This window comes from Vipera ursinii (genome assembly GCF_947247035.1).
Source record: "Vipera ursinii genome assembly, chromosome: 10".
Classification (NCBI taxonomy): Eukaryota; Metazoa; Chordata; class Lepidosauria; order Squamata; family Viperidae; genus Vipera; species Vipera ursinii.
This window is the reverse complement of record NC_139520.1, coordinates 3575279-3601882: the sequence shown is the minus strand read 5'-3', so window position 1 is coordinate 3601882 and position 26604 is coordinate 3575279. Positions and strand designations below refer to the sequence as shown.

General features: G+C 44.4%; 1 protein-coding gene across 1 annotated transcript in view; it reads left to right on the top strand.

The window, feature by feature from the left end:
• The first annotated feature begins 779 nt into the window (after positions 1-779).
• CHST8 (carbohydrate sulfotransferase 8) overlaps positions 780-26604 on the top strand; it is a 336401-nt gene continuing 310576 nt past the window's right edge. The window contains exon 1 of the mRNA XM_083370702.1: positions 780-967. The gene's annotated coding sequence lies outside the window, so the exon portion shown is untranslated. The remainder of the gene's footprint in view (positions 968-26604) is intronic.

Below are 26604 nucleotides of genomic sequence, written 5' to 3'. Positions count from 1 at the left end.
AGGGGCGCCACCCGGTCGTCCCGCCGAGCGGGCCGCGGCGTCCTTTCGTCGTGACCCAAGGGCGCATCATTTGGCTGAGGGGGCGCGAGGGACCCCAAGCCGTCGCCTGGCCGCCCGCGAGCTCCTCGGGCAAGAACGGCCCCCTGGAGCAAACGGGGCGGCGGGTCTCCTGCCGTCGGCGGGGTCCCTGGCCAGCTCTCCGCCGCGGAGGGAGAAGCGGGGCTAGAGGCAGAGCGGGGCGCTGCTCCCTCCGCCGCGCTCCTGCTCCGGACTCCCGAGCGCGCGCCGAAGTTGGCGGCGGCCGCGCCTTCGCGGAACTTGCGACTTCTGGCAACTTTGGGAGGGAGCCGCGCGGCGCTGAGGGGCGGGAAGGCTCGCCGGCGCGCGCCCCGGCAGGTGCCGCCCGGGGAGGGGAGGGGAGGGCGCGCCACCCCTGCGCCCCTCCGGCGCCCGCTCGCCCCGGACCTTCCCTCGGCCCAGGCGGCTGGGCGGCCCCGCCCGCGCGCCAAGCGCAGCTGACTGGAAGGAGGGCACCGGGGCGGAGGGCGCCGCTTCAGCCCCCCGCGTCGGCCCGGCGGCGGGTGGGCGGCTTTCCTGCGGGTTGCTATGGCGGAGGCGGAGGGAGGGGCGGGCGGCGGCGGAGGAGGAGGCGGCGGCGGCGGCCTCCTCGGTCTGCCTGCGGCGCGGAGAGCAGCTCTTCGCCGGCAGCTTCCAAGAAGGCGGCGGCAGGCAAGGCAGCCCCGCCCCGCCCCGCCCGCCAGCCCATCCAGCCGCTGCCGGCCCCGGCTCCCCTGGCGCCCGGCTCTTCCGCGCAGGGTCCTCGCTCGCGGCTCGTCCGGCAGGCGCGGGAGCCGGGCGGCCGCTGGCCATCGACGGCGGCGGAGGCAGACCGGGCAGCGGCGAGATGCGCGGCGCCTGAGCGAGCGCTCGGCTGGGGCCAGCGCGGACGGCGGGGCGCCCCACCCAGGTCAGTAGCGGCTCCGTTGCCGGCTCCGAACCGGCGGCGCTGGCTGCCCTGTCCCGGCCGGGACGCGTCGGGCGGAGGCGGCCAGAGGGCTGTCCGCGGGGCCTGCGGAACTCCGCGCGACCGCTCGCCACGCCGGGCCCCGGGGCCGGGAAAGTCTCCGGTGCGACGGCAGCCCTCGAAGCCGGCCAGCTGCCTTTTGGCCGCAAGTTCGCGCCTGGGGGTGAACCGGGGGTCCGCGAAGCCGGGGCGGCTTCCGAAGAAAGTTTTTAGCCTCCGCCAGGAAGGGGGCAGGGGGGCGGCAGGCGTCCCGGGAGCTCCGCGGCGACTCGGACCTAAAATCGCCTTTCCGAAGCGCCCAGCCTCCCGTTCCGCGGCTCTTCCTCGGCTCCCGGTCCCCACCCGTGGGGCTGACTGAGCCTTGTGTCGGCCACCTCGGGGTGGGCTTGGCGCGGACCGTGGGAAAACTCTCGGGCGGGCGGGCGGGCGCGTCGGACCGTCTTGCCTCTCAGCCCCTGGGTCGGAGTTGTGCGTTGCGGGTCCAAATTCGGGGACGGGGCGGACGGGGTTCCCGAAGGTCAGCAAGGCGCCCTTAAGCATCCGCTCTTGGGGCTTGAGAAGGCTTTGGAGGCGCCGATCTTACCTCGGAGCCGGTGTCTCCGTCTGACGGCCGGTCGATTGCGGGATGCGTGTCCCGCAGATTAAGGTCCGGGATGTAGATGCCTTGGCTCTGGGCGCTTAGTTGAGTCTGCCCGGTGAAGATCTATCAGATGCTTACCTGCTTAGGGCTGGATGTGGTTGCTTTATTTTTCCAGCTTAGCATATTGTGGGAACCCAGGCTGGTTGGCCACTATGCAACTCAGTATTATATTGCACAAACTTAGAAAATGGGTTGACAAGATAACCGGATTAGGCTTGTCTGAATGCAGCCGATCAATCATTGATTTAAATTAAATGTGGGAAGAATTGATTTAGAAGTCCCTGTTTCCTTTGCTGCCAGGCTAGAGGGAATGGGATGGCAACCAGTTGGTATAAGCAGTTTGTTGATAAGTCAGTTCTGGTCTCCTCCATTGGCCTTACTCCTGAGGAAGCCTACTGCATTGCTTCAGACATCCAAGTATGATTACGCACAGACTTACTGAGGTCTACACAGTTTCTAAAATTCAATTTTTCATTCAGCCTTCTGAATCAGAAGCTGCCTCTCAAGGCTCAACTTGTTGAAGGCAGTGGGTGCCTCTGTTTTTCTGCCGTGCACTTTATGAAAAGTGCATTCCGAATGCCAGGACTAGTGCCCAGCTGGGCATATGCCAGTGGGAAGTGCTCCTTTGCCAACTCTGTGAAACTGATTAGGAGCAGGGTGGATATTTTTAAGTGCTGCTCAGTGTTTCCCTGTTTTCTTCCATTTGACTTTATGCTGAGAGGCCTTTTACAGAAATGCAACCTAATTGTTGCACACTCGTCACATCTCATTTTAGCCTTTTCTGTTGTGTACATCCAGCCCATATTTAATGTCACTCAACTTTTGATGTAAGTCCCAGAAAACAGGGCCATTTGATTAAACTGTGACTCAGTTAACTCAATGCTTCCCAATCTTGGCAACTTTTAAGATGTGTGGATTTCAACTCCGAGAATGCTGGCTGGGAAATTGTGGGAGTTGAAGTCCAGGCATGCTGGATGGGGAATTCTGGGAGTTGAAGTTCACACATCTTAAATTTTCTGAGGTTGAGAATCACTAACCAAAAGCAGCTCGGGTTTATCTACCCAGTGATCATTTTTATAACCCTGTGGAATGTTCTACCTGGCCACTTCCTGATCCCCCTAAAAATGTGTAGCAGGAGGCAGGAATAGAATTTCCCCCATGTTTGGTAGAAATCTGTGTGAGGATTTGGAGACAGCCCAAGTGAAAAGAGCCCAAAGGATAAGAAAAAAGCTAAGGCCTCCTATCCCTTTGATGTTTCTCTAAAAATCTTTGCATGATCTGATAGTAAGGGAATCAATGCTCACTGGCTAATCCAATTAGTGATTAATGGGTTGAGTGAAGGAGGTTTACTCATCACTAGAAGTTCAAAGATGCTCAACAGGGTCCTTTGGGGAAAGTGTAAGGATGTGTACCTGATACAAATGTGTTTATCACAGGCTGCAGATTCTTGCAAGATTTATACTCATCAGGTCATAACAATGAAGTCATTGTTTGAACCAGAAAGACCCTAGATATTTATCTGTCTGGAGCAGAGGTCGGGTGCCTCTCCATAATCTCCAGCAGACACACTGGTTAGTGACCATAATTTTAAACAACTTGCTACACCATCCACGCATGGTGTGTCTTACCCTCTCCTCCTACCTTGCCCTCAAAGCTGACTGTTACACAGTCTGTTGCATCATAGATAGCATGTCATTGTTGGGAAGGGGTATTGGCTGAAATACTACCTCTGAGATCTTGACAGGCCAAACTCAAATACTCTCCTTAAAAATTGCATATCAATATGCACTTTCATAAGATTAAAAATTATATTTGTATCTGATGCACTACGGCACCGTTTGCAAATCCAAAGAATTATGTTGCATTGAAAAATCCCTGCCCTGTTAAGCCTTGTGCGTTCCTGAAAGGTATCAGTGTGACCTTCATTAGGATGTCAGAAGTCCGTAATGATGGCAACACAATGAATGGAACCGAAGGATGGAACCATAGACTTTAGATAATCATGGGTATAATTTCATTCTGAAGCAGACAGTTTCTGCAAGAAAATTGCTACGTCTTGTTTTTGTTTACAAATGGTATATTCTGAATGCACAGTGCATATATTAAACCTATTTAAATTTAGGATTCTCGTGATTACAGAACTAAAAATGGAATGTGCTTCTGTTGTCCTTAGTATAAGTGAATTTATTAGGGAATGAATACTGATTTGTTGAGGACAAAAAAGGTTTTAAGTAAAAAGAATGCAATATAATCCATAACGGTTGGAAGCCCATTTCATCAACCCTGATTCTAAAATATTTTTTAAAAAGAGGCAGCAGAGCAGTTCCTGCAACCCTTGAAGGTCAGTCAGTCCCCATCGTTTGGCACACTTTGAATTGTAATTTTAGTGTCTCAAATCATGGATGCTTGGATGTTCATCCATGGTCCATTAGTCAGGGGTGTCAAACTGCCGGCCCACGGGCCGGACATGTCATCCGGAAGCCGTGCCCACCCCATTGCCGGCAATGGCAAAACCATCCCGATCCGTTGCGCGATGTCACGTGACGCCGCAAGTTTGACATGTCTGCACTAGATGGGTCCTAAAGAACCATGATCCTTTTTTGTTTCTAGGGATCTTAATGGGAAGATCTGTTGTAGCCGACTTTTGAGATAAACAAAGAGTTTGCCACGTAGATTTGATTCAAAACTCTTTTCCCTTTCACTGGTGCCTTTTTATGAGTGATGTGATTCCTCTGATCTTGGTGTCCAAATGGGATTTGGACACATCAGCTTGCAGTTAGACTCCGTTGCGTCCTGCTCTCCTTCCCTGTGCCAAAAGGTGTCAGCTAGAAGGTACATACAAAAACCTCACTGGTTTTTATGCACAGTATTTGTTCATAAAATGTGCCGAAATGTGTGGATCAACTCTCAGCATTCTTATGCAGTTTATTTTGGCAGCTATGTCCATGGATGGAGAGACACAGCAGATCTGATTCATAACAGGTGTAGCCCAAATTATTACCAGCAAAAAAAAAAAAAAACTTTTCGAAAGGTGCCAGATAATTCAGGAGAGGCAGCTTTTCTTTGGGGATATTTGCTTCTGTTTAATCTCAACCAGCTGGAACCAGTTTTCTGGAGTGATGCAGGATCGATTTCCTGCAAAAGTGGATCCCACTTACCTATTCTGGCTAGGGTGGCCATTTTGCTCTTCTTCTCCCTCTGGTTGAAAGCTTTGTCTAAATCGTGGTTTTGCAAGGTTTGCTCTTCCCGGATCCTTCCCTCCGGTTCCTTGGTGATCTGTTTGGACCTGTTCCCCACTGAATTCTGACTGACTCTGATTCCGTAGCGCCTGACCAGATGCAAGGCAAGCAGAGACAAATCTTGAAGATGCGAAACTTGCATTTGATGCTTGATTTGCAGTGTAATCCATAATTCTTTATTTGATTTCTTTCTATCCATTTATTACCCGTTAGTCTTCTCCGCCAGCCGCCTCCTGCTGTTGCCCTCCTCGAAGTTGCCGAAAGTGGAAGCTTTTTGGCGGCTTCTCAGAAATCTTCTACCTGCAGATCCTACTGATTTCTTTATACGTGAATTTATAATATAGAACTAACGTAACCGAAGGTGGTCTGAAATTCTGCTGAAAAATGGAGTCCCGATGGAGAAGCAGAGTTTGCTTTCATGCTTTGCCCAGATATGCCTTGCAGTTTCTCGGATGCGTTCACCCTCCACGAAGAAGGCTTCTGCTTTTCTGCCTCTTTCTGTTTTAAAGTTCTTCCTAGATTTCTTTAAACGAAGAGTTTTGATTTCCCTTATTTTGAACTCCGTATCTTTCCATCCATTTGAAGCCTCCCTGCCTCACATCTTGAGGGGGGCTGCAGATGGCCGAAGAGACGATTGTGTGTATGAAGGACATTTGGCCATGCTTTCAGGCCAGCTCTCACTGGGATTTGAGCTGCAAATAAAATTAATCCTCCTCCTCCTCCTCCTCCTCCTCCTCCTGTCACTGATTTTCTCCAATATTCTGTTTCAGGGGGGAAAAACAATGAAAGCAAATTTTCTTATATCAGATTGGGTGAGAATGAGTAAAGAAAAACAGGAGAAATACTCCACTGAAGTTAGACTGCCTAATCAAATGAAACTCGGTTTGCAAATCTTCATTTGAATCTTCTTTTCTAGATGGATTTTGAATTTGCATTTGCCTTTTTAAAATCATCTCTCTGCTTTCTAATGGTGGGTGATAGAAGTGGTGAAGTCTGAAGTGTGCGGCACTGGAAACCTCCAAGCTGGGGAAAATCTCACATTTTCCTGCTTCCTCTTGTCTGAAGTTTTGGACCTGCTTGAAGTGAGAGAAGGAGAATGCAAAGCATAAGGTGTAACAGGTTTCTTGGCAGTTTCAATAGACCTAAATGAAAGCAGTCTGAAAAAGAAGATTTAATCTTGTATTTACACACTTCTAGAATGCTTGGAGAGGAGCGGAAGGAATTTGAATTTTTTCTTCTCTTCTGTTGCAACAGAAAACTTTTTTTTCTCAGTGGGAAACTTCCATTGATGCAGATGAGATTTGTATCCCATGCCAAAAACACCTTTGGAAGAAAAGAAGAATTGACAGGTAATGCTGGTAAGGTTTGTTAGGCCAAGGAATGTTATCTTATCTCAGGATTTGGCAGGCAGCTTAGCTGAGATCCTGGTTGTAGTCTGCCATAAGCAGGTAACTGAGGCCCTGGGCTGGGCTAGTCCCATGTGGCCCTCTCCCTGTGCTGATCTCATGATGCACATGGGTTTCCCATGGGTTTTCCTGGGTTTTCCAAGGCGCTTCAAGAGACGAAGCACCAGATGTGACAATTGGAGCACCACAGAGTGAATCAGACTGACCACAAGTGAGAGCTCTTATTCAAGCCTGTCTCGAAGTGAGAACAGCCAAACACTTCTCAACCTTGTTGAAGATGCCAATGGCTGCTCAGGTAGCCCTGTTGGGTTGGAAGGAGGGAAGGTAGGCCATCCATAGGACCACAGTGAAGAGTATTCATGCAATACGGCAAATAAAGTCGCTTGGAACTGGACTGTGACTGGGCAGGTCCATGTGAGTTGCCTAGAACGCAGAGTTAGGAGGTCGTCTGGCTCTGTTCCCAAGCCTTGGGGGTGGTGTGCCTCTGGAGCCTTGTTGCGTTTGTTTTAGTATGGTTGTTTTTAGTCAGGGCTGCGATATCTTCTTTCTTTTTAAAAAACGTATGTATCTCCATTTGTGCGTGGGGTGAGCATGCCTGTCACTCACGCAAATGGAGCTCCACATGCCTGTTCTTTGCATGGAACCATTTCCTCTCCCCCCCTGGCCAGTCCACCACAAAACTGGAAAGATAGGGACTGTTAAGTCAGGTTCGCGGATCGATGAGACGCGAGTGTAGGTGTGTGTATAATCTTTATTGGTGGTAGCGTGGTCTAAACTGCCGGACAACAGTTACCTGGGCATGCTTTATACCTGCCCAGGTGAATGCCTGACCAATAGGTTTGAACCCTGGTTTCCCGCTGGCCAGGCGGCCAATCCCTTTAAATCCGGCTTTCCCACGGAAGTAGTTCCTGCATGGAGCTGTCCAGCTCCACGCTTCCTGATGCGGCTGCTACACGTGTATGCCAGCCCAGCATACACCACAGGGACAACTGCTTTAAGCCACCCAGAGTCTTGTGGAATAAGTGGCCATAATAAATTGCAATAAATAAATAAGGTATATTGCTTGATGACACGACAGAAAAGGCAGCTGCTTTCTATGGCCATCGCTGTAAAGGGCTTGGAAAATTCCTGGAACTGTGCAATTCAGGACGGCTCAGGGCTACACAATCTGACTCCCTTCCCACTTTCTTTCCATCCCGTGTCTTTTTCTCAGGAGGAGAAAATACAGCTATTTGCAGGGTGGCGGCGTTGGTGCCATGTAATTACGTAAGTCTCTAAAATTTGTGACTTGTAGCTGCCGGATACCGACATATAGACTGAGTCGGCTAAGTGCGAATCTCCTCCTAAACACAAATTTATTTTGACATTTAATTTGTGAGAGACTGGTGGAGTTATTCTGGCATATATTGGGACCCAGTTAACTGGAATATCTGAGGCAATTTTTTGTGGTGTTCGGGGTCAGGCTACAACTGTGCAGAAACCTCCAGCAACTGTTCTATTTGACAGTTTGGCTTGGTACATTTTTTCGCTTTTTTAAAAATATGCCTCAGAACAGCAGGCACTTTGGGTCAGGGAGGAAAAAAATACATCTGAAGCGAGAGTTGCCCAGACTCTGAAGAGCAGAGGAAGAAGGTCCCAGTCAAATGAAGGATGTGTCATCGTTGCTAGCAAGAAATGGGTTCTGACACTTCTTGTTCTCAAGAGAAGCTCTCCTGTTTGCCAATGAGTGCTGAGCATCGCCCTTGATGCAGAGAGTCTAAACCCAATGTGGGCTCATGTAGGTACTCCACGGAGGGCATCCCTTGGAGATGGGCCATTCTCACAGCCTCTGCAGCAGGATGACTGTGGGGAAGGTGCAGCAAAGTTAGGCTCCACCTTGAAGTATGCTAGAAAAGAGAGGCTGTGGGAATATCTTGTCTCTGTATGTGGGGATCAGAGCCCTGGATTCCGTTCTTTATGCCACTCATAGAGTACTGTTTTGCACTACCCTGGTGGCCCTGCATGCAGTTGGAGGAACCACTGACCACTAAGAAATCTTCCTAGATTGGAACAACCCTGGCCAAATCCTTCCTCTCTTGGTTCTCTTTCTGCCTCATCAATTCCCTTCGCATCTGGAGATTTGCTCTTTGTTCTAAGAAAGAGGTGGGGGACAATGGCCCCTTTATGACTTGTGGACTTCAACTCCCAGAATTCCTGAGCCAGCCATTCTGGGAGTTGAAGTCCACAAGTCATAAAGGGGTCATTGTCCCCCACCCCTGTCCTAGGTGGAGACCTTGAAAAGTTTCTCCATATTGGAGAACAATGCATGGCTTTCCCAGTTAACTGGGCCAAGCCTTGAACATACACGTGGATCAGGAAAGGGGGAAGAGTCTGCAGTGGAGCTCATGAGTGGGGCTTTTCCCACATAAAGAAGTGCATCCTCTGTATATGCGAACGTGTGTGGATCTTCCAATATTCTAGCCATGATCCTCTGAAAGTTTTGATTCCTTCATAACCAACCACAGGCTTTCGTGGGGGAGGAAGGTATATCTTGGATAATTAACCCTCCAGGATGCCTGATCAATACCAAGCCAATAATGCTGCATAAAAACAAACATATGGCAAATATATAAAAGAATATTATCATGCCCTGTTTTGTCCTCTCCTTCTGGCATCTGAAGATTTATTGTACGCTTGTTCCCAGGGTGAAAAATTTAGACAGCTCCATAATGGAAGGTCAGAGATTAATTATTTATGGAGGGACATCAATCACCCTGTGGAGATGATTTATTTATAAATTCCCGAGCTGTAAGTGAAATGTGAATTCTGATTTTGCCTTAGCTTCTTTCTTACCTTTCATTGATTGTTGAAGAAAATGTGTGTTGCGTAAAATATGTATTGGCTGCTATAATTTCTTTGGAAATTAACAAGAATTCCATATTGGGCTGAATTGGGATAACCTGAAAGACAATGATTTATGCTTATCTTTTCAGTTCTAGCGAGAACACTAAATATTTGCTGGATAATTTGCTGTTAAGGAGGATTTTTTTAATTTTAAATTATCTTCCCCTGTCTTCCTCTTCCTTCTTTTTCTCATCAACCTGTAACATTTCTTTAACATGGAGCATAGGCAGAAGAGACAGGATTGTGTTTAATGATAGACATAGCATAAAAAGAAAAGGCTTGAAGAGGGAAGAAGGAAAAATATATTTTTATGTTTTTTAATTGTGATGCTCAGCTTGAAGTTTAAATAGAGAAGAGCTGTTTAGTCTGTAGTAGGTATTCAGGAGGGGTCTGTAGCACTTAATCTGACCAGCAAATTCTATTACAAGGCACAAATCTACACAAAAGCCTATTAAGAAATTCTATTAGTCACAAAAGGTGCTACCAGATTCCTGATTTTAGAGTGGATCTCCGTGTTAGCTGCTCTTCAGCCAAGCTAATAAGATACAGTTCTACCCTCCACCCCGTCCACCACCCTGGTTGGTATCTTTAGAGAAATCTTTTGTTATTCTGAATTTTAAAAATTGCTGTGCTGTGTCTGTCCCATCTCTGGTACCCTCTGGGCATTATTGGACCTCAGCATGTCTCCCTCCCCTCACAGCCAACAGAAACCACGTTCAGGGATGGAGCCTGCAAGTCAAGCCTGGGTTGAAGGGTACAGGGACTCCGCTTCCACCATTATGCAGAAGAGTTTGTCAAGAGGAGCACAGCTGGACTGGGAAGATCCTTCTGCCCAGGAAAACGTGTGGGTGCAATGCCAGGGTGTGAGCCGGACTCGAGTGTCCAGCCCGAGGGCAGCTTCTGAGACCAAGTTTGAACAAGAAGCTCTGCAGAGTATGGCCTATGGATGGGCAGGCTATTGAAGGTCCCCAGAAGAAGGCAGGACTAGCCATTCCCACCCTGCTGTCAAGGAAACCAAGAGGAGCTGCTGAGGTTGTTAGCAGACCCTGCACATGATTTGAAAATGCTGCCTCTTTTCTGCCAAATGTCACGAATGGATGAAGCTGCACCAGAAGGAAGAAATCCAAGACAGATTCACATTATTTACCTCTCCCTCTCCCTCCCCTCCCCCCAACTTACTTTGAGGAGGAAACATGATATATGCACAGAGCCAGACCTTTTCATTGCACAATTAAGAGCCACCTTATCTTTTATGTTCCTGCATGTGTCTAAAAAGCATTTACAGTGAACTAATGGAGGAAGAAGCCTTGCTATATAAACAGCGTTCCGGTTTAGTGGTTTCTGGACAAAAGGAAACGTGGCTCTGTGCAAAGAAAAGGAGCCACTCCTGAAGCAATTGAAGTCCAGACAAACTTGTGGATTGCTTGGTGGAGCTTCAGAAATAGTGATTTTGATGGGGTAAAAATTCCCCCGGAAGAACAAAAGGAAAGTTGCAGATTTCAGTGCTTTTCATAATTACTTGTTTTGCTCCTGTTGCTTGGCTCAGCCACATCCATCCTACTACTCGGTGGCCAGCCAACTTTGGCTTTGTCATTAAGGGCAAGTAAATGTGATTAAGGAAAAGAAGGAGTGTAAGCAATGCAAATGGGGTGTGTGTTTGTATGCTTTGCGTGCTACAAATCTGTGAGGAGCCTGACCTTCCAGAGTATTAGGAAGCCAAGAGGGGGAGATATATAAAACCACTTCACTTCCCCTGGAAAGTTTTTCATTTAGGATGTTATAGCAGGCAACGATTCACCCAATCATCCTCAGTGATGGTGAAAGGTGAACGGCATCTTATTTATTTTCTTCAGTGCTGGAAATGTCAGGATTAAATTAGCTGTGGAAATGCGAAGAAAGCAGGAGTAAAGAGAAAAGAAAAGATACCAAGGAGAGGAGGAAGAATCAGCCAGGAAGATGGCTCTGAGGCCTCGCCATTTTCACCATCCTTTGGTATTATTCATGCCAAGGATAGTCAACATTTGTGTTTGCCATGCCGCCCTTAAGACAATAGTCCCCAGGCATTGCAACACGAATGGCCTGTTTTTACACAAGGGTTGCTGCTTTGCACTATTGATGGTGTTTGAGGAATTGATTTAGCATGAGGTGAACTCAGCTTTGAGATTTAGAAACTGTGGTTTATGGTTGAGTGTGAATCCAGTCCATTTTACTCCAATTGATCCCTTTCCAATTAAATGGGTCCCAGCATACACCAAGCAACACCATGTTGGTGTCTGCACAAATCACATCACATTTAATTCAATGTTTTGAAATTAGGGAGAATTCTTGGTATTTTGAATAAAAAGATTATTCTCCTGAGATAAATTTGGGACCAAAATCAAAGCTATTCTTTATAGGAAAAAATGGAAATTTGCAAAGTTCTCTATGTTGGCATTCCAGTTTTGTTATTAACACTCTAATTCAAAATCTGAATGCTTACAGAGTTGTGATTTTAATCATAGGATTTAAAGCTTCATGTTTTGTTATCCTTTCTTAACTTGTTAATATTCAGCTATGTTGGGCATTGGCTTCTATAATCTACTAGCTCAAGATGCTTGGGAAACTCTGAAAAATGAGATTATAAAAGCCCAGTCTAACACAATACTACAGAGAAAGAAAGACAAGAACCCCAGACTAAATCAGCATGGTTGCATGAAGAATTATCTGATAAACTGAGGGACAGAAAGGACAGGTATAAACAATGGAAAGAGGGACATATAGCTAAAACATAATACCAGCAAATAGCCTGAATTTGCAAGGATAAAGTCGGGCAAGCTAAGACTCAGAATGAACTTGCAACAAATGTCAAAATACTAAAAAAATGTTTCAGCATGTGAAAAACAAGAAAAAAGTCAAAGAAATGATCAGTCCACTAATGGGAAAAGATGGCAAGGAGTTGACATGTAGCAGGGAGAAAACAGAGCTGCTTAATCATTCTTTGTATCTGTCTTTATGCAAAAGGAAAAAATAGTTCAACCTATCAAAAGCAGTACAATGAAAGATAGAACAGGACAAAATAGGCAGGAAAATGGTAAGAGATATCTATCCAATCTGGATGAATTCAAATTGCTGGGACCAGATGGATTGCATCCCAGGGTTCTGAACGAGCTGGCAGATGTGATCTTGGAACCAGTGGACAAAATTTTTCAGAGCTCCTGGAGCACGGAACTGCCAAGAAGACTGGAAAAAAGTTGATGTGGCACCATTCTTCAAAAAGGGAGAAAAAGTGAATCCAGGAAACTATAAACCAGTCAGCCTGACATCAATATCTGGGAAAATCCTGGAAAAAATAATCAAGCATCAGATCTGAGAGCACCTAGAAACAGGCAAATCAATAATTTGAAGCCAATATGGGTTTGTTAAAAATATCAGAATACTGGAAAATAGACTCAAAATTCAGAAGGATCTTGCAGACTTGAAATGAATTCATGGCTGTGGGCAGAGTTAGCTTGCAATACCATATTCTAACCACTGTGGCACCACAGCTCTAGTGGTGCCCTAGTGAGGCCAGACTCACTCCATTACAAAAAAGAGGCTGAGACCCTAGAATGTGTGCAGATAAGAGCAACTGTGTTGCTTTTCTGTGTCGCATGAGAAAAGCACATCTTCCTTCCCCTGTCCTGAGCACTTTCTACAGGGGGACGATAGAAAGCATCCTGTCATACAGCATCACAGTCTGGTTTGGAAGCATCCCTGCTTCAGACAGGAAGGCGGTGCAGAGATTGTGGAGGATGGCCCAAAAGATCATTGGCAGTTCCCTCCCTCCCATCCAGGACATGACACAGAAGCGTTGCTTGAGCACGGTCCATAAGATTATCTGGGACACTACTCATCCTCTTCACAACCTGTTTTCCTTGCTACCTTCTGGGAGGAGGGGGCTTCGAGGTATCCGTAGCAGAACATCCAGATTCAGCCATAGTTGCATTCCATACAGCAACTCTCAAGCTTCCTCCTTCCGTTATGTATTCAAGATGGACAGTGAATAATATTTATTTGTTATGTATATGTAGGGCTGTGGGTCTATACATATGTTATATATAGTATGTTGTAGGTGTGTGTCATGTATGTGTTTCACTTTGAGAGCGGGCAACTAAATTTCATTTTTGATGTGTGCCGTTGTGCCCAGAGTAAAAAAAAGGACAATGAAGGTTATCTCTAAGATAAGGGGTCTAGAGACCAAACTCTATAATGAGCGGTTAAAGGAACGAGGTAGTCTATCGAAGAGAAGGATTAGTGGTGACATGGTAGCTGTCTTCTGGTACTTAAGCGTTATCAGAAAGAAGGGAGAGTCAACCTACTTTTCAAAGCATCTGAGGGCAGGACAGAAGTACAGTAGTCCTCAACTTACAATAGTTCGTTTAGTGGCTGTTCAAAGTTACAATGACACTGAAAAAAAATGACATGGCTTTTTTTTTTGGTGACCTTTGCAGCATCCCCAGGGTCACCTGATCAAAATACAGATGCTTGACAACTGCTTCATATTTATGACGGTTGTCTTGGGGAGTCATGTGATCACCTTCTGTGACCTTCTGGCCAGCAAAGTCCAATAGGGAAGCCAGATTCACTTAACAACAGTGTGACTAACTTAACAACTGCAGTGATTCATTTAACAACTGTAGCAAGAAAGGTTGTAAAATGGGGCAAAATTCACTTAATTGTCTTGCTTAGCAACAGAAATTTTGGTCTCAGCCGTGGTTGTTAAGTCGAGGATTACCTGTACTGGGTAGAAAAGAGATCCAACTCAGGACTAAGGAGAAATTTTCCGACCGTAAGAACAATTAAGCCGTGGAACGGCTTGCCTCCATTAGTTGTGGGTGCTCCCTCACTGGAGGTTTTCCAGAAGAGGTTGAACAGCCATTAGTCCAAAATGGTATAGGGATTCTTGATTGAGCAGGGGTTGGACTAGAAGACCTCCAAGGTGCCATCTGTTTCTGTTATTCTACATTTTATGGATATTGATGTGTTTCCGGCAGGATCAGCGAGCTTGCAGTTCAGTACAACTGAAGTGCACTAGATGGAGAAAGGTATTTCAGACTAGTGAAATTGTGCTGATGCGTTTAGCTGCAAATAACAATAAATAGCTATTTCTGTTTCTTGTTAATCAGGGATGATAACAGTTACCAAATACTATTATATCAGGCACAACAGCAAAGAGACCTTTCAGTTGTCAAATACACTAAAAAGCAAAGTTCTTTCATTGAGCTTGATGCTTGGTGGTTTCATGGCCACTTCGTGTAGTTTCTTGGCATCCACTTGAAAGCTTCTCTCCCTTGCCAACTTTTGGGCTGGTCTTGTGTTCATTCCAAAGTTGTCCAGTGCCATACTGAGCTGGGGCCAAACCTCTGTATTATTGCTTATCTGTAACTGAATGCTAATAGCTCTCACCTCTCATTATCAAATAATGAAAAGAGCATGTCACACAAAGCTCTGAAATAATCATCATTTAATCTGTAAAAAAGAAACTTCAGGAGAATATTTTGCAAAAGGAATGCCGACAGCTCTTTCTTGCAGCTTCTGGACTATGTCCTGACCCATACTTCTGACAGCTTTCACCCTCTGGCTAGCTTATAGTTATTCTCAGTCCCTTCAAAAAGCATGTCTCTCTAGAGAAGAGCATTGTTTTTCACCAAGTCTAAAATACGTATCAAAGTAGGAATATTATATGGATATTTTTATTACAATAATTCACAAATGAAGAAATGCCTGAGAAACGGATCCAAGTACAGGTAGCCCTTAACTTACGACCAGCCACTTAGTGATTGTTTGGAGTTACAATGGACCTCCCCAGGGTCACCAATGACCTGAATTCAAAATTCTGATGCCTCCCCCCCCATGGTTCCATGATAGCATCTTGGGTGCCTGGCAACTGACCCGCATTTATGCCTCTGCTGCGTCCCATGGTCACATCGCTGGGATTTATGCATGCAAGTTCTCCTCCTGGGTTGTATGAAATTGAGGGTTTTTTTCCTGCAATTTGTCTGATTTTGCTGCTGACAAGCAGCCCAGGGCTCATGATGGTGTCTTTCAGAAATTAGTCATGACCAAAGCGGAGGTTTTCACACCTCCTGCCAAACTTGACAGTGAGGCATGAAACACGGATGCCTGATTAGTGCAGTTCTAATTGAGTGAAATAATAAATGTGTGAAAATTAGTCATCAGCTGGTAGTTGGTGCATCTCCTTATCTTCAGATGAGTAAGGCTCATGCCAGGGAAGATTCCCCACCCCCCCATATTAAGCTTAAGCTTTGGATGAAACAAAGCGCAGTACGTTGCAGTCTCCCATTGGAGAGTTTGGCCACAGTCGCAGGAGTGAAGGCTGTCCACAGGGCAGGTGAAAAGCTGGAAGCATCTGAGATAGAAAGCAATTATGTTATAGAGCAGGGGTGGGGAACTATGGTCCTTTTATGACTTGTGGACTTCAACTCCCAGAAGTCCTGAGCCAGCCACAAGTCATAAAAGGGCCATAGTTCACCACCTCTGTTATAGAGTATTAAAGCAGTGGAGAGTTGGCAGCAGAAATTCCTCCTCATTTCCCTTATAACAGCAAAGGGGACCTGAATGGGTGGTTACTCTTGCTCCATCTTCTCTTCTTCCTCTTCTTGGTCCTCTTAGCTCCTCCTTAGGATGGCCAAACAGAACGAGAAGCCTGCCTAGATCAGACAGAGCAGGTTCACCTCCCTGGGATGAGGGCTTGGGGCAGTCCTAGCCCTGGATGTAGCTGGTACCTTTACTGTCCACCATTTTGCATGCCGCTAGTCTCTGAGATGGTCCCCTGAGATGGAGTTTTCACTATCATCCTTGCTTGGTGGACTCTTTCTCCCACAATATGACAAGCAGACAGGAGCCACCAATCTTCTTCGTTGCTCTTCTCTGAGACCTTGGAAAAAGTTCAGAGAAGAGCAACTAAGGTGATCAAAGGCCTGGAGACTGAAACCTATGAAGAACGGCTGCAGGACTCGGGTTTGGCCAGTCTAAAGAAAAGAAGAAACAGGGGTTACATGGTAGCAGAGTTCCAGTATTTGAGGGGCTGCCACAAAGAAGACGGGGTCACATTATTCTCCAAAGCACCAGAGGGCAGGACAAGAAACAGTGGTTGGAAACTGACCAAAGAGAGAAGCAACCTGGAATTAAGGAGAAACTTCCTAACAGTGAGGACAATTAACCAGTGGAACAACTTGTCTCCAGAAATCGCGGGCGCTGCATCACTGGAGGTTTTTAAAAAGAAACTGGGCAGTCACTTGTCTGAGATGGCATAGGTCAGGGTTGTCAAACTGCCGGCCCACAGGCCAGACGTGTCACGCTGAAACCGCGCCCACCCCATTGCCAGGAATGGGGAAAAAGCTCCGATACGTCACACGACGTCATGTGACTTCGCGAGTTTGACATGCCTGGCATAGGTTCTCCTGCTTGAATGGGGGGCTGGACTAGAAGACCTCCAAGGTCCCTTCCAGCTTTATTCCTATTCTATTCTATTCTATTCTATTCTATTCTATTCTATTCTATTCTATTCTATTTATTCTATTCTATTCTATTCTATTCTATTCTATTCTATTCTATTCTATTCTATTCTATTCTATTCTATTCTATTCTATTTATTCTATTCTATTCTATTCTATTCTATTCTATTCTATTCTATTCTATTCTATTCTATTCTATTCTATTCATTCTATATTCTATTCTATTCTATTCTATTCTATTCTATTCTATTCTATTCTATTCTATTCTATTCTATTCTATTTATTCTATTCTATTCTATTCTATTCTATTCTATTCTATTCTATTCTATTCTATTCTATTCTATTCTATTCTATTTATTCTATTCTATTCTATTCTATTCTATTCTATTCTATTCTATTCTATTCTATTCTATTCTATTCTATTCTATTCTATTCTATTCTATTTGTAGAAAAAGGATCAATAATTGAGACCAACTCAATAGTTGGAGCTGCTGGATCTTCATTTCTTTGTTATTCTTGGCTGTCAGTATCCCATAATTTTACATCTACCATTTCTTATCCGGCATGGCATTTTTAATGCTATTGTGTACACCTTTAGAGGAAAATTATTTTGTGGAAGAAGATGTAAAATAATAATATAAAATAGCTGCCTAATTTTGATTCAAAGCGGCCGTGTTTTTAGGTCCTGCTTTGACCTGTCTGTTAGGCCTTTCAGACACTCCCTCCCTTCTGCTCAGCTTTTTTTCTGCCACATTTTGCAAGGAATTGGTGAGCTTTATTTCTATATGAGGAGGAGCCAAGAAATATTGACTGGAAGTTTTTGTTATTTCTTTTTTTAAATTAATTCCTTGGATTCATCTGAAAACCTGGCATATTTAACAAACCTTCCTTTGCCATTTTTCAGATCAGTGGTAATTTGACATCCCAAATGACTGCTTTATGCCGGCTTTGTGTCAAAATGATATTGAGCAGACACCTTTCTGACAGTGTTTATAGCTGGAGGAGTCATTAAGTATATACCAAATTGATAACTGAGATGCACCTTTCAAAATTCTTAGGATGCATGGCTCAAAGGGGGGTTTCTTAATTCATTAGATGATATTTGGAATTTAATTTAATTTAATTTAATTTAATAACATTTATATACCGCCCTTCTCCCTGAGGACTCAGGGCGGTTCACAGGGCAGAATAAAATAGTGAATACAAACATTAAACATTTCTGTACAAACTGACTAGATCCTCACCTGTAAAAGACTCATACAAAGATTGGTCTGTTTTTTCACTTCGGTAAATGGTCTCAGGCAATCTTCCATAAGTGTTTTATTTTGAAAGCTTTATTCAGAAATTTGCTGCCTTTTAAAATGGTTACAAATTTCCCCACCTTTTGATTTTTTAAAAAAAATATGACATTATTCTTATTTATCAAGTATACCTAAAGATATAAAGGCAAATAAAATACTTTTGGTAGATGCCAAAATGGAGAAGGCTGAACAAGCGTTGCTATTTCTTTGCAAGCAGGCAAAAGAGAAAGAGAATTTTACTCAGTGCTATTAGTCTAGGAAGAGTAGTGTTAAAAAGCAAAAATAAAAAGGGCTAATTTTCTTTTAAAAGACTGTACTGTGTTGTATCTTGCTGATTGCATGAAGAGAAGGTGGCAGAATTTCAACAAATGGTAACAGAGGTTTTCACCCCATAAATGCTGCAGTTGTTGCTGTTATGTACAGCTAGTACCTTGTCCAGCATTCAGAGTGTTCGAAGTTAGTGCTGAAGGAGGTGGCCTAGGACTGTTCCTTTCTGTGGGCAGCCATCACAGTGTCTCTGTTGTGTACTGGGTTCGTTGCGCAGGAATGAAGACGAGGCAAGTGAGTTCAGCAGAGCATGGTTTATTTCTTGCAGGATCTGAACTAGAGAACTGGGCTGCAGCTGCAGCAATTTATAGCCTGGCCCTTGGGTGGCAGCCAATAGGTTTAAAGCAACCTATTGCCGCCTAGGGGCAGCCAATAGCAGCACTGGAGACGGGGTGTCTGAGGTGCTGGGAGCCGTTAGCTAGCTCCAGCTTACCACGTGGTGTTACAATCAAGCCCAATACATTACAGTCTCCATGGTCCCCTGATCATGACCTGGGTGTTTGGCAACTGGCTCCCAATTATGGGGGTTGCAGTATCCCATGTTCAAGCAATCAACCGCTGCAACTTTCATTGCTAGTTTCCAACAAGCAAGATCCGTGGGGAAGCTGGCATGTTGCAAAAGACCATCACATGACTCTGCAAAGCTGCGGCCATGGGGATTCGCCCAACGACAGCAACCGGGAGAGAACCTAGCTTGTAAGTCAGTGAGGTCATGTGATGCTACGCTTTATGACCATGTCCCTTGGCAACAGAGTTGTTGGCCTAAACTACCATGTTTGAGCACAATGGTGGGATTTAAATACCTGAACATCCGGTTCTCTGTGTGGATGCAGGCCTGGCCTCTGAGGCCTAGAATGGACTTCTGGAAGTGAGATCCACGCATTTCCGGTGGGCCGTTCTAGGCCTGGGAGACCACCTCCAGGTCTCCCAGGCCTAGAACGGAGTTCCAGAAGCAGCATGGGTTCAGCCAGTTCTCCGAACTCAACAAAATTTAGCTACCGGTTCTACTGAATCAGTGCGAAAGGTCTGAATCCCATCACTGGTTGAGCAAGATTTGTTAATTAGTAAGTATGTCCTTTAACTATTCCTTTTAAAGCAGGAGTCCTCAACCTTGGCAACTTTAAGACTTGTGGACTTCAACTCCCAGAATTCCTCACCTAGCTTTGCTGGCTGAGGAATTCTGGGACTTGAAGTCCACAAGTTTTAAAGTTGCCAGGGTTTAGGATCCCTGTTTTAAAGGATAACATAATCTTATAATTTTTATAAGCCGCTTTCTAGCTCCTTAAGTGGGCAAGCCATACCAAGCTTGAATTTAGTTTGAGTCAGTGAGACTTGTATCTGAGTGCAGGATTATCCTGATAAATATCCAAACATGTCATGCATAGTTGCTTCCACACATGCCATATTGCGTTTATTTATTTAATTAATTTAAAACATTTATATAGCTGCCATTTTTTAAGCAGCTGTGGATAGCTCTTAATCAAAAATTAAAAGACATATAAAATCATTTGAAAAACTATAAAACTCAACCTGTTAAAACATAGAACATTAAAAACAACAAAAACCTAGCAGCAATCTTTACTAACATGCCATCATCTAATCTTCCCATGTTTTTGGGAAAAGTCTTATGAAAAGCTAGGAAGGCAAAGGCCTGCCCTAATTCATGAGGCAGAGATGCCAGGGCAGCAGATGCCAGGGAAAAGACAGAATTGCTAGTGCTCATCCACTGGCAGTATTTAGGAGAAGGAACTAGGAGCATGCCCACCCTATCTGACCTGGTAGGGCATGTAGATGTCCTTAGGGAAAGACAGTCCCTCATGACCTGGAAAGAAACAGGAAGCCAGTGAAGCTTGCATAACAGAGGTGTTACATGGACAAACCTAGGCCCCCCATGACTGTGTGTGCTGCTGCATTCTGCACCAATTGAATTCTGCAGATGATCTTCAAGTGCAGCTCCATGTAGAGCACATTGCAGTAATCCATACTCCTCCTTCAGTAAAAGAGCTGTGGTGGCACAGTGGTTAGAATGCAGTTTTGCAGGCTAATTCTGCCGACTGCCAGCTTGATTCCCCCTACCACCCTTCCAAGGTCGATAAAATGAGGACCCAGATTGTTGGGGGCAGTATGCTTACTCTGTAAACCACTTAGAGAGGGCTGTAAAGCACTATGAAGTGGTATATAAGTGCTATTGCTGGTATGGGGCCATGCAGATAAGACCATCAGTGCAGAAGTGGTTGTGAAAATTCTCTTCTAGACGAGAGAGTAATAAAGAAATGGGCTTCCGGTTCACACGCGCGGCGCTTCTGGACGTGCAGGGACAGAGTGTCTCCTGCCGTCCTTTTCTTTCTTGTTTGGAGGACCCTGAAAAGGGTCAAAAATTGCCCCTGAGGGGCGACTACCGAAAGGAGGACTTCTGTGTGATCGTGGAAGGGCGGCAGCCCTCCGCTGGAATCCGGGATCATCTCCTTTGGCCCGAAGAAGAGGAGACCGGCCATAAAGATGGACAATCACTAAGCCGCTCCCTACCGAAAGCCAAAAATACTACCTAGCGCTACAAAGCAATCTGGAGGACCTGGGTGAGCTTTTACCTTTCCTATTCCCTTAATCATCTTCCTGTGAGACTTTTCTGAAAATCTCCTTCCCCATTTTTGAGAAAACGGTGAATATCTACTTTGGGAACAAAGCTTAAAGCCTCAAAGTTACTAAAGAAATCCAATTAATGCAGCAGAGAATCTAAACAATTTCAGCTGTTTTTACTGAAAAACTTCTATTTGTTGCTGGGGACTCACTATCCTATTCTCTCTTTAAACTGTGAATTAAAGAAAAAATTGGACTAATTCTATAAAGGTTTTGGAAAAAGAAAAAGAAAAAAAAGAAAATCTCTTACATTGCATGTTAACTGTTATTGATGACATCTCGTGGCAAAACCTGGTACAGCAAGTAAATTTCCCTTTTGCTGTTGTGAAAGCTGTCTGAATAACAGAGCTGTCCTTGAAGATAAGTGTGGAAACACCTGGCCCTGGATACAACTCTTAAGGAGGTGGAAAATCTTTGACTATTATTAAAACAGCCTCCATGCAAATAACGAAATGGATGATTACATCCCACCACTTGATTATAAACTGATACTGGACACAATTTTGGCAATGACAGAGCAAATTAAAGCCAAGCTGCATGAAAAATCTTGACAATTTAAAGCCACCAAATCAAACTCTAACCTTAAATGAGGAAAAGATAACCAAATAGAAGAAGTGGAAACTAACACTAAAACAGGAGATTTCAAAGAACAACAAGAGCAACCTGCAGAAAACCTTAAAGTCCAAACTTTAATAGCAACTACAAAACTTACAAGCCAAAAAGCAACAGCACCTGAAGAAAGCAACACCAAGAGTGAAGACACGAAAGGCCTTCAAATACACTATACTGAGAATTCAATTAATCAAATGTCAAACACAATGTCAGCTACTACTTTCTACCTAACCCAGATAGAACTGGAAGAACAAAAAGATTTGACTGATTTAATGACAATGATATTATATCAATCTCCAAAAACTGAACTGCTAAAGCAAAAATACATTGGTTACAAAGGGGACATGTTTCTTGCAAAACTGACATTTGGATACACTCCCTGCACTCAACTAAAGGGTATATAGGAAGAAAGGAAGATACATTTGAGAATTTAAAGATACCAAGACCAAAGTATGATTGGCACAAAAGGAAGGCAAGAGTTAGATTTAAAAGACTGAACTTGATTCCTTTTTGGGATCCCTAAAGATAGGCTATAAAAATACTTCTCTATGCATTAAGGGGAATCTCTAAAGAAATATCACTGATTTTATTTTTAGCTTTTAGATTTGTAAAGGAAATATAACCCTGAACTACATTATAGTATTTAGAATGACATATCAAAAGATAATATATTAATAATTGATATATAGTTAAGATGCCTTATAGAATATTCAGTGCCTATTTTTGAACTATAGAATCTAGAATTTTACATATAAAAGATAGCATTTTAATAATTGTTGAATGGTTAAGGCAAAAAATATATTTCTAATAACTGGTGATTTGCTAAAGTGAAAATTAGACTTTAATGGTAAAACACATGAATGTTTTGTAATGACAAAAGAATTATCCTTTATTGAAATAGGGAATTGTGGGTCAACCAAAATTAAGCTTTTTTCTTTTTATATACTATAGGCTATGCAAGAATATTCTATTGCAATTAGATAAAACTTAAAAACAGGATATTGATATGTATTAGTGAAAATATATTTTGAATTTTGTTGATTGACTTGGTTATAACTAGAAATATACTAAATTGCTTATTTTGACTATGTAATCACTAAGGGAATTAGAGAGGGCATCTCTGTTGATGTAACCTGAACTATTTAGAAATGGCTATTTCTTATTTTAATTACCCAACCATCACATTATTTCACAAATATATGTGTATGTAAATATTAAAAATCAATAAAACTTGTATAAAAATAAATAAATAAATAGAGAAGTGAAGATCGGTAGCTTTGTGTTTCTTGCAGAAGATCAGGAAACCTGGTCATGATCTTCAAGTGGAGACCAGAGACTGGAACGTGGAAAAACTTCCCAGCTGAAAGAACTTTTCTTTTTAAAGCAGCTTCCTTGAAAGATGGAGCCTTGGCTGGCTGGTTTCAAACAGGCAAGGCAAAATTACGTAAAGCTCGGTGCCACTTTCAATAATTTGTGTCAGAATCCATTTATATTCCATTCCTAAATCCCTATCTGTGCAACCCTAAATCTCCCTTCTTTACTGGATTCTGCCATTCCCAAGGAGGAGAAGAGAAGATGTTAATTGGCCATCCCTATCCATTAGATGCAAGGTTGTTTATTCAGCCTGCCTGGAGGCCGTCATCAAAGACCGGGAAAGAACCTTTGAACTGAGAAGAACAAAGAAAGGGGAGGAGAGATTCTGGTTTGTATCTCCAATTGGAATTTGAAGGGGAGGAAGCAATTGTTGTAAAGGCATGGATTTTCCACTGTCAATCATGTTTTAGTAAAAGTTCCTACTTGGACAATCCTGTCTCCAAGAGTTCTTCTTTCCTAAGACATGGATTGGGGTGGGTCCTGACATTAGACAGGATCTGCATTAAGAGTCAGCCTGGAAGGAAAACCCTTACTGGGGGACTTTGCAAAAAAATACCAGGGAGGAGGAAAGCCCCATGGAAAGGGAGTTTTTCCCCCAAACGAAACCCCACCAACGGTCGGAAGCTGAAGCATCATATTCTTCCGGGGAAGAGGTGGCGGAGACGCACGACTGCAAACTGCGGTGGTCGATGGGCATTGGAAGGAAAAGTGAGTGGGAAAAGGCATCGAGGAAAGTGACCCCGAGGCGGGGCGGCCACCAAACCGAATGGAGGCAAGAGATGAAGAGCTCCCTGCACGTCAGTGAAGAGGAGCGCATCCTACAGAAAGCTATTGACCTGATGAAGAAAACCCTTAGCTCACTAAGAGAGGAGAAAGCTGAATACTGCAGCCACAGCAGCACCTGGGGCCACAATTGGAGAGACAGTGGGATGGATCCGGAACCTGCAACACCAGGGCCATCCGCTGGACCAGGAGCTGCCACCTCAGCAGCACCCACCCCCCAATGAACCACAGACGGGGGTCAGGATGAGGGGCAATACCGCCCACTGCGCAGACAACGATCCATTCAAAGACTACTGCCCCTGGAAGTGAAATTCAGGGCAGAGCCACCACGCTTGGGGTTTTTCCTAACCCAAGTCCTCAGCTATATGGAAGAATACGGGTGGGACATCCCCAGTGACAAAGCCCGCATCCGTATCCTGTCTAGATTTTCCACTGTCAGTCAAGTTTTAGTAAAAGTTCCTGCTTGGACAACCCTGTCTCCAAGAGTTCTTCTTTCCTAAGACGTGGATTGGGGTGGGTCCTGACAATTTGGCCCCTTCAGGTTGGAAGGCACATTTGACTCTGGATACAGTAAAAGGTCAGATTCAGACATTTTGGGGAACTTTCTGCAATTTAACTTCATCTTTCCAATTCCCTATGGCGTAATTTTTAAAATGTAGCTTTCATTTATTTATTTTTTTGCGTATTGCATTGGCTCTCTTGTGAACCATTTGGACAGAATGTGATCCATTTCAGATGTTAAAAAAAGATTTGCAATATTGCAGCAAATACTTTTCAAAAGAATAATAATAATAAAGTTGGAAGGGACCTTGGAGGTCATCTAGTCCAACCCCTGCTCAGGCAGGAAACCCTATTCCATTTCAGACAAATGGCTGTCCAGTCTCTTCTTAAAAACTTCCAGTGTTGGAACATTCACAGCTTCTGGAGGCAAGGAGTTCCACTGGTTAATTGTTTTAAGTTGTCAGGAAGTTTCTCCTTAGTTCTAGGTTGCTTCTCTCCTTGATTAGTTTCCATCTGTTGCTTCTTGTCCTGCTTTCAGGTGCTTTGGAGAATAGCTTGACTCCCTCTTCTTTGGGGCAGCCCCTGAGATATTGGAACACTGCTATCATGTCCCCCCTCGTCCTTCTCTTCATTAAACTAGACATACCCAATTCCATATGTTTTAGTCTCCAGTCCTCTAATCATCTTTGTTGCTCTTCTTTGTACTCTTTCTAGACTCTCAATATCTTTTTTACATCGTGGTAAACTGGATGCCGTGTTCCAAGTGTGGCCTTACCAAGATGAGTGCCCTGTTCCCCCAAAGAGCCACCTGGGAAGGGATGCCTTTATGGGAATTCTGGGAGACGCGTGCTCCCATGTCTCAGAAAGAAACGGGCTGGGTGAACGTCTGGATATTCACAGGAAACAATCTCAGGAATGGGTTGCCTTGTGTTGTGTAAGTTACATGGCACTTGATTGATTTCACAAATAACATCTTCACTTGATGATGGGTTTTGGAATTCAGCCCTGTGGAATTTCTTTTATCAGTTCTTACCCAGTTCTCCCTCCACCTCTCACCTACCCACAGAAAGAGAAGGAAGCAAATTGCTACAAACTAGGTCAGAAGCGTACAATGGCTCAGGTTTGCTTAGCACATGAGGCTTGGCTAAAGCAGGGTGAGTGCTCGTAAAGTAGGAGCTGTTCTCAGGCTTGAAGACCAGAGTATGCTTTTAGATCTGACTGTTAATAGAACAAGGATCAGATAAGAGTTATCCCTTCTCCCCCAAAGAGTGTGGGTGGAAACAAGAGGCACAAAACTTTGAACATTGATTGCAAGTATAAATATCATTTGTATTTGGTACATAGTATAGTCACTATAGTAGGGACGCGGTGGCTCAGTGGGTTAGGACACTGAGCTTGTCGATCAGAAGGTTGGCAGTTTGGCAGGTCGAATCCCGAGTGCCGCGTAGCAGAGTGAGCGCCTGTTACTCGTCCCAGCTTCTGCCAACCTAGCAGTTTGAAAGCACATAAAAATGCAAGTAGAAAAATAGGGACCACTACGGTGGGAAGGTAACAGCGTTCTGTGCGCCTTTGGCGTCTAAGTCATGCTGGCCACATGACCACGGAGACGTCCTCGGACAAGCGCTGGCTCTTCGGCTTTGAAACGGAGATGAGCACCGGCCCCTAGAGTTGGAAACAACCAGCACGCATGTGCGGTGGAACCTTTACCTTTACCTTATAGTCACTATAGAATTCTTTCATAATGGCTTTGTAGATTTTCTATAATAAGTAAAACTTTCTTGTAGCCGTATGTGTGTGTGTACCGGTCCAGTTGGAGAGAGGAGGGACATCAAGCTGGCTTTCAGGGTATTAGAGGAGTCTCGATAAGGACTTTGCACATTTCTAGAAGTAGACCACCCCATTAAGCCTTAATAAGATTTATCTATTTGGACATAGCATGCTGTATGAACACAGTAATTGTGTTTTGTTAACCCGAATCTAGGCCTAATTATGCTTTGTGAACCCAGCTGTTGCATTTCAGGACTGAGCAGAAAGAAAAGCCCAGATTCCAGACTCTGAAGGGAATGCTTGGTGGGGAAACACACAGGCTGCACGTGCCCTTTTCACGCTCCAGAACTCTTCGGGTTTAGGCTGCCAGAACTGAATGGCAAACTTCCCAAATTCAGCATCTTGTCTTTAAAGCAAAATAATACAAAATGCTGTGGTAAGCTTTCAATAGAAAAATGTACTTATTTAAATTAAAACCTTGGCAAATGTCCCCAAACTGAAATGAGGCCAAAAGGTTTACCTCCATCCAATTCAATCATGTGACACACACACACCTCGCCGTAGCTCTTCGTGGTGGAGAAAGAAGTGGAAAGAAAAGAGGCCCATTCCTGGTT